Below are 7,923 nucleotides of genomic sequence, written 5' to 3'. Positions count from 1 at the left end.
TAGAATGTAATTTGTAATTATGACCCTAAAGTCATTAAACTGGTCATATACCTTTTGACTCAGAAATATGATTACTAAATGTATACCCCACAAAGATAAAAGAGAGATGGAATAATTTATGTGTGTGTGGATGGATTTAATTATTATTTCTGCACTGATGATTCTCAAATTTACCCATCCTGATCCAACCTCTTTGCTGACTTCCATTCTTACATCTCTAACTGGTTTTCAGACACCTCAAACTGAACGTACAGCAGACATTTAAACTCAAGATCTCCAAAACAGAATTCATTACCTTCCCTCCTCCCTCAAAAAAAAAAAAACACCTCCCCTTCCAAACTTCCTTTTTACAGTCTAGGGAATCAACATTCTCTCAGGCCCCCAGGCTCACAACCTAGGTGTCATGCTTGACTCCTCACCATTTCTCATATCCATATCCAATCTGGCACCGCGGTCTGTTGATTTCACCTTTCGATATCTCTTGATGTTAGCCCTTCTCTCTTCTGATACTGCCACCACCTTGATGTTAGGTTCTCATCACCTCATACATGGACTATTGCAATAGCTTGCTGGTTGGTTTACCTGCTACAAGTCTCTTCACTCTAGTTCTTCCATTCAGCTGCCACCATAATTTTCCTAAAGCATATGTCCAACTCTATCATCTCTGTGTTCAATAAACTCCAGTGGTTCCCTATTACCTTCAGGATCAAATACAAAATCTTCTGCTTAATCTTCAAAGACTTTCATAATTTAGTCTTTGACCTAATTACCCTATTTTTCCAGTCTCCTTATACCTTACAACATCACCCATTACCTCACCAATCATTCTTTGATGCAATAACACTGACCTCTGTGCTGTTCCTTTAAAAAAGCCGTTGCATCTCTCCAGTCTGGGCATTTTCTCTGGCTGTTCCCCATGCCTGGAATACTCTCCTTTCTCATCAAGACTTCTGGCTTCCTTGTTTTTTTCAAGTTCCAACATAAATCCCGCTTTCTACAGGAAGCCTTTTCTAATCCTTCTTAATTGTAGGGCCTTAACTCTATTAAATGTTCCTATTGATTCTATATATATGTCTATAGATCTTTGTTCACCTGTTATCTCTCTCATTAGACTGTGAGTTGTTTGAGAGCAAGGATTGTCCTTTACCTTTCTTTGTATCCTCAGCACTTAGCACAATATCTGACACATAATAGATGTTTAATAAATGTTTATTGACTGCCTGAAAATAATGGAATGCCCATCAGATGGGGAATACCTAAATAAACTATGATATATGAATGTCATGGAATATTATTGAAGTATGTAAAAACGGTGAAATGGGTGGATTCAAAGAAACCTGGGAAGATGTATGAACTAATGTTGAATGAAGTGATCATAACTAGAACAATTTATATAATGATTACATCATTTTTAAAAAACTACTTTGAGTAATTTAAAAACTCAGATATATGCAATAACTAAACACAACTCCAGAGAACTAATGATGAAGCATGCATCCCACCTTTTGACAGAAAAGTGATAGACTCATTTTGACAAATTAGGTACATTTTTAGACACAGCCAATGTATGAATTTTATTTACTTAACTATGAAACCTGATATAACAGAGGATTTTTTAGAGGGAAGGTGGAGTACTGAGAAGGAAGGAATGCCAATTACAGTGATGCCAAAAAAAAGAAAAAAGAAAAAAACTCTGTGAAGCGTTTTAAAAATACATAAAAGAAGAGATCAGAAAGTGATCCAGAAAGAAACACAGACAACTGGTATAGCTTTGAAATCAACATGTTTAATTAAGTACATGCTTTTAAATAAGATACAAGCTGGATGTAATAGAAAATTGCAATGTATTATATGGATATTTTTAATATTTATGTGTGTCAAGGTCAAAATAACCACGCCAAAAAAAGTCAAACTACTGCATAGGTTTTTGTTAGAATATTTTTCACATCTGTTATGCTCTATTTTACAGTTGTAGAAATGTATACTAAAATGGGTATTTTGTAAGTGTGCTTTTAAATGTGTTCTTCCCATTGAGCTTTGATTTAAGTATGCCAGTAGGTCTCTTAACATATGCAGGAAAACCCAATGCATTAAAAGTTTTTAGCTCTTTGTGTCTTGCCTGGAGGTGCCAAGATATTTGCAAGTTTCAGGTTCATCCACTGTTATAATCTAACCGCAGTATTTAAACTTAAAGCCTTAATTTTCTACCTATCCTTGGAATACATTAAGAATTTTCTATTTATCAAGTCCAAATTAATCTTAATATCAGTAGAGAAAAATTCTATGAAATGTAGTAACCATTAAATGTGATTTTTTTCTTGGGGCCATTTCAGAAAGATTATAATAAATTTAAGGTAAGACATAATTATAATTGGTTAAACTGTCTCTTAAAAATGCCAGATTTTATATAATCATCATTGTTCATCTCATTCTTCTGATCTTTTTTGATAGGGTTAAGATGGAAACAATGCTCAGATAAGTCACTATCCTGCCATTATTCTTCTATATTAAATGTTCTGCAGTCTTTGTACTTCTTTTTATAATTGAGTGAAAATATGGGGACAGAAAATGATCCTTTGTGAGCTCTCTGAGAGCACCTTTGCATCAACTCCAATAACAGACAGGAGGAAGAAAATTAATTAATCGGTGTTCTGTTTATTTTGTTTCTTTTCGTTTGCATTTTTTCTCATATGTGTATACAACTGTGTATCATACCCAGTCTCTATCAACAAAGCTCAATAATAATATTAATTGCAACTCACATTTATATAGCGCTTGGAAGACACAAATCACCTTATACATGTTATCTCTTGTTAACAGCCCAATAAAGTAGGTAGTGCAAATATTAGTAACCCAAACTAGGCTGATGAGAATGATAAATTAAGATGTATGGTTCTGGGCAAGTCTTTGGGTACTTTAAGCCTCAGTTTTCTAATCTGAAAAATGAGATAATCATACTCACACTACCCACCTCCCATGTTGTAAGCATAGAATTTTATAAACCTTAAAATAGCATATAAAAGTTTTAAGTAAAGTGAGTTGTTCCAGTTCACATAATTAGTAAGACAGAGAGTTAAAAATTGAACCTACATCTCCTACATCCCTCTCCCATGCTCACTGTGTTGTATCACAATGCCTCATCTAGCTGGGAAAGATTCTGTGTAGGCCAATCCCTAGAAGTTGTCTGCAAGAGACATTTGTTATTGGAAGAAGATTTTTTCAATGTAAGATTAGGACCCTCCACCATTCACAAAACCAACATGTTATTAGTAGGAAATCAGGTAAATAAACACTTTAATCTGAGTTAAGAAATAAAAATCCACAGAGAATGAACAACTTATATAGGCATGCATAGATAAACACACATTATTTACATATATGTATATATATGTGAAAACATATATACATATGCATGGTATATATGCCATGCCATATAAATGCTTGTGTACATGCATTAAATATATGTGTGTGTGTGTGTATATGCACACACACCCTTGTATGCATATATGGGGATAGATATAGATATAGATATAGATATAGATATAGATATAGATATAGATATAGATATAGATATGTGCTTTGCCCATACTACATGCTAGATAGATAGATAGATAGATAGATAGATAGATAGATAGATACACATATATACATACATACATACATATATATGTATGTGTATATATATATATATATATATATATACATACATATATATGTATGTATGTATGTATATATGTATATATTTGCTATATTGAATGTGGCCTATCTGGTCATTCATACAATATGTACTAATTATAATGTTTTGTGTACTCAGATAAGACACATTCAGGGAGGTCAGTGAATTTACAGTAAAAAAAAAAAAAAAGCCTGGGAGGAAAGAGATTGACATGGTGAACATCATATTCTCACAATTTCACAAATGCTATTGTGAATATTTATTCTTCTCTAAAACTCTTGCTCTTTTAGGTAGCAGAATGAAGTACCAGTCTTATAATTAATCCCTCATGTACTACAAGCAATTTAATGTCAAAATAATCAAAAGTCACTTTTTCTTTTCCTTTTGTAAGAATATAACAAACATTGTTATTTAGCAGCTGCAAACACCAGATATCTTTTCAAGACTGAATAGTTTCTCTTATCCTCAAATTCTATCTCTTACAGAAATTAAAAATAATTACTATTTTAATAGTAGGAAGAAGATTACAGCAATATATCACAAAGATCATACATTATGACCAGGTGGAATTTATACCAGGAATACAAGGAAGGTTCAATATTAGGAAAACTATCGGCGTAATTAACCATATCACTAAAGAAAAACAACAAAAATCATATTATTGTATCAATAGACACAGAAAAAGCCTTTGACAAAATACAACACTCATTCCTATTTTGAAAAAGTTAGAAAGCATAGGAATAAATGTGGCTTTCCTTAAAATGATTAGTAGTATCTATCTAAAACCCTCAACAGACATTTTCTCTAATGAGGATAAGCTAGAAGCCCTCCGAATAAGATCAGGGATGAAGCAAAAATGCTCATTATCACCACTAATTTCAATATTGTATTAAAAATTCTAACTGTAGCAGTAAGAGAAGAAAAAGAAGTTGAAGGAATTAGAATAAGCAATGACTAAACAAAACTATTGATCTTTGCAGGTGGCATAAGGGTATACTTAAAGAATCCTAGAAAATCAACTAAAAAACTAGTTGAACTAACGTTAGAAAACTTGAAGGATTATAAAATTAACTCGCATGAATCATCAGCATTTCTATATATGACCAACAAGTCCAGCAGTAAGAGATAGAAATAGAAATTTCATTTAAAATAACTGTAGACAATATAAAAAATACTTGAGAGTCTACCTGCCTAGAAAAGCCCAGGAACTTTATGAATACAATAACAAAACACTTTTCACGCAAATGAAGTCAGATCTAAACAATTGGAGAATCAAGGGGAAAAATGTGAAGGAAGGTGGCCTAATGGTTCCAGAAGTCAAACTGTATTACAAAGCAGTAATCATCAGAATCATATGGTACTGTCTAACAAACAGAGTGGTGGATCAATGGAATAGATTAGGTACACAATATACAGTAAAAAATGACCATAGTAATCTAGTGTTTAATAAATCCAAAGATCCAAGCTTTTGGAACAAGTAGTCACTATTCTACAAAAACTTCTGAGAAAACTGGAAAGCAGTTTGGCAGAAACTACATATGGATAAACATCTCATACCATATACCAAAATAATGTCACAAAGGGTACACAATTTAGACATAAAGAGTAATACCATAAGCAAATTAGGGATGCATAGGATAGTTTACCTGTCAGATCTATGGATAAGAGAATAATTTATGACCAAAAAAGAGATAGAGAGCAAGACAGGATGTAAAATGGATACTTTTGGCTACATTAAATTAAAAAGGTTTAGCACAAACAAACTCAATGCAGCCAAGATTAGAAGGAAAGCAGAAACTGGGGGTAGGGGGGCAGGATTTTTTACAGCAAGTGTCTCTGATAAATGCCTCATTCCTAAAATATATAGAGAACTGAGTCTCTAATAATGGCTTCATTTCACAAATATATAATGAAATGAGTTAAATTTATAAGAATGCAAGTCATTCCCCAGTTAAGAAATGGTCAAAGTAAATGAACAAGCAGTTTTCAGGCAAAGAAATCAAAGCTTTCTATAGTCACATGAACAAAAAAGTCTAAATCATTTTTGATTAGAGAAATGAAAACTAAAACAATTCTGAGGTACCACGTCACACACCTACCACATTGCTTATATGACAGAAAAGGAAAAGTACAAATATTGGAGGGGATGTGGAAAAATTGGGACACAAATGTTGATGTGACCAATATGGCCTTCTTGTTGATGGCTGCTTCCATCTATTTCCATTGTACCAGGGGGAGAGCTTAGAGTGCATGGCCATGATTGTGCAGATACTCCTGAAGCTGGAGAGATTGGACCTAGCCTGAAAGGAACTAAAAAAGATGCAGTAGCAAGATGAGGACGCCACTGATGCAACTGGCCACTGCCTGGGTCAATCTGGCCATGAGAGGTGAGAAGCTGCAGGATACCTATTGCATCTTCCCGGAGGTGGCTGATAAGTGCTCCTCCACCCTGTTCCTACTCAATGGCCAAGCTGCCTGCTACATGGCCCATGGCAAATGGGAGGATGTAGAGGGAGTTCTCCAAGAGACACTTGACAAGAACAGCAGCCACCCAGAGACCCTTATCAATTTCATTGTCTCCTCCCAGTACCTGGGGAAGCCCCCTGAGGTCATGAACAGATACTTATCACAACTAAAAGATATGCACCGGTCCTACCCATTCATCAAAGAATACCAGAGCAAGGAAAATTATTTTGACTAGCTGGCTCTGCATCATGCTCCGATTTAGTGAGAAGGGCCATGGGGTTTGTGGAGGTCACTGGACTCTCCTCCCCAAGAAAGGAAGAAAACCCCCTCAGCTTGCCACCTTTCCCAAAGCAAAGCATTCGTCTTTTCATGCAGGACCATTACTTTTGGGGCCAAAGGGATGCCCTTTCTTGCAGGTTCTCCCCAGTCTCCCTCAGGAGGCTTATTTCCCTCAGCTCCTTCTGAGGACTCTGGCCAGACCCAGGCTCCTGCCCACAGCACTTTTTCAATAAAGGCTCTTGAGTAAAAAAAAAAAATGATGGTGTTGTGAACTGATCCAACCATTCTGGAGAGAAATTTGGAATTATGCCTAAAGGGCCATAAAACTGTGCATAAACTTAGACCCTGTGACACCACTACTAGGTCTGTATCCCAAGGAGATTTTAAAAAAAGGAAAAGGGACTATATGTATAAAGTGTTTGTAACAGTTCTTTTTGTGGTGATAAAGAATTGGAAATTGAGGGGATGCCCATGAATTGCGGAATAGCTGAACAAGTTGTGGTATATGATTATGATGGAATATTATTGTGCTGTAAGGAATGATGAGCAAAATGCTTTCAGAAAAACCTGGAAAGATTTACAGATGTGATGCAAAGTGAAGTGAACAGAACCAAGAGAATATTGTACACAGTAAGAGCAATATTGTACAATAATCAGCTGTGAATGACTTAGCTCTTCTCAGCGATACAATGATCCAAGACCATTCCAAAGGATTTATGAAGAAAAATGCTATCCACCTCCAGAGAAAGGACTGATGAGGTCTGAGTGCAGATCAAAACATACTTTTTTAATCTTTTTTTTTTTTAGGATTGTTTTGGGCCTTATTTTTTTTTTACAACATGGCTAATGTGGAAATATTTTTTGTATAACTATAACCTAAATCAAATTGCTTGCCTTCTCATTTGGTGGGAAGGGAAGGCAGGAGGGAGAGAATTTGGAACTCAAAATTAAAGAAAAAAACTAATGTTAAAAATTGCTTTTACATGAAATTGGAAAAAATAAAATATTTGAAAATAGAAAAATAATCATAATAACTAACATTTAAAGCAACTTTAAAGTTTGTGACTCATTTTCATACAAGGATACTTAAGAGGCTAGAAGTATAACTTTTATTATCATTCCCATTTTACAGATGAGAAAACCATTTCAAGCCACAGAAATCAAGAATCACTCTTCAGTCAGGTATGAACCACATTCACTTTGGAGGTCCTGGGTTTAGACCCTGGCTCTACCACTTCTTCCCTGTTTGGCTTTGGAAAAAGAGGGTAAGGAGAAGAGGAAGGGAAAGAAATAAACATTAAGCAACTACTATGTGCCAGCACTGTGTTAAGCACTTGAGAAATATTATTTCATTTGATCCTTATATCAGCCTTGTGAATTAGGTGCTGTCATTATCCCCACTTTGCAGTTGAAGAAACTGAGGCAAACAGGTTAAACAACTTGCCCAGAGTCTTATAGCTAGTAAGTGGCTTAAGCCAGATTTAAACTCAGGTCTTCCTGAG

The 7,923-nt window shown here is 34.9% G+C and overlaps 1 pseudogene; it reads left to right on the top strand.

The window, feature by feature from the left end:
- Positions 1-5,903: 5,903 nt before the first annotated feature.
- On the top strand, positions 5,904-6,404 carry LOC110216232 (coatomer subunit epsilon pseudogene; annotated as a pseudogene).
- The last annotated feature ends 1,519 nt before the right edge of the window (positions 6,405-7,923 follow it).

This window comes from Phascolarctos cinereus, unplaced genomic scaffold (genome assembly GCF_003287225.1).
Source record: "Phascolarctos cinereus isolate Bilbo 61053 unplaced genomic scaffold, phaCin_HiC Scaffold_4;HRSCAF=312, whole genome shotgun sequence".
Classification (NCBI taxonomy): domain Eukaryota; kingdom Metazoa; phylum Chordata; class Mammalia; order Diprotodontia; family Phascolarctidae; genus Phascolarctos; species Phascolarctos cinereus.
The sequence above is the reverse complement of the archived record's forward strand: the minus strand, read 5'-3'. Positions and strand labels throughout refer to the sequence as shown.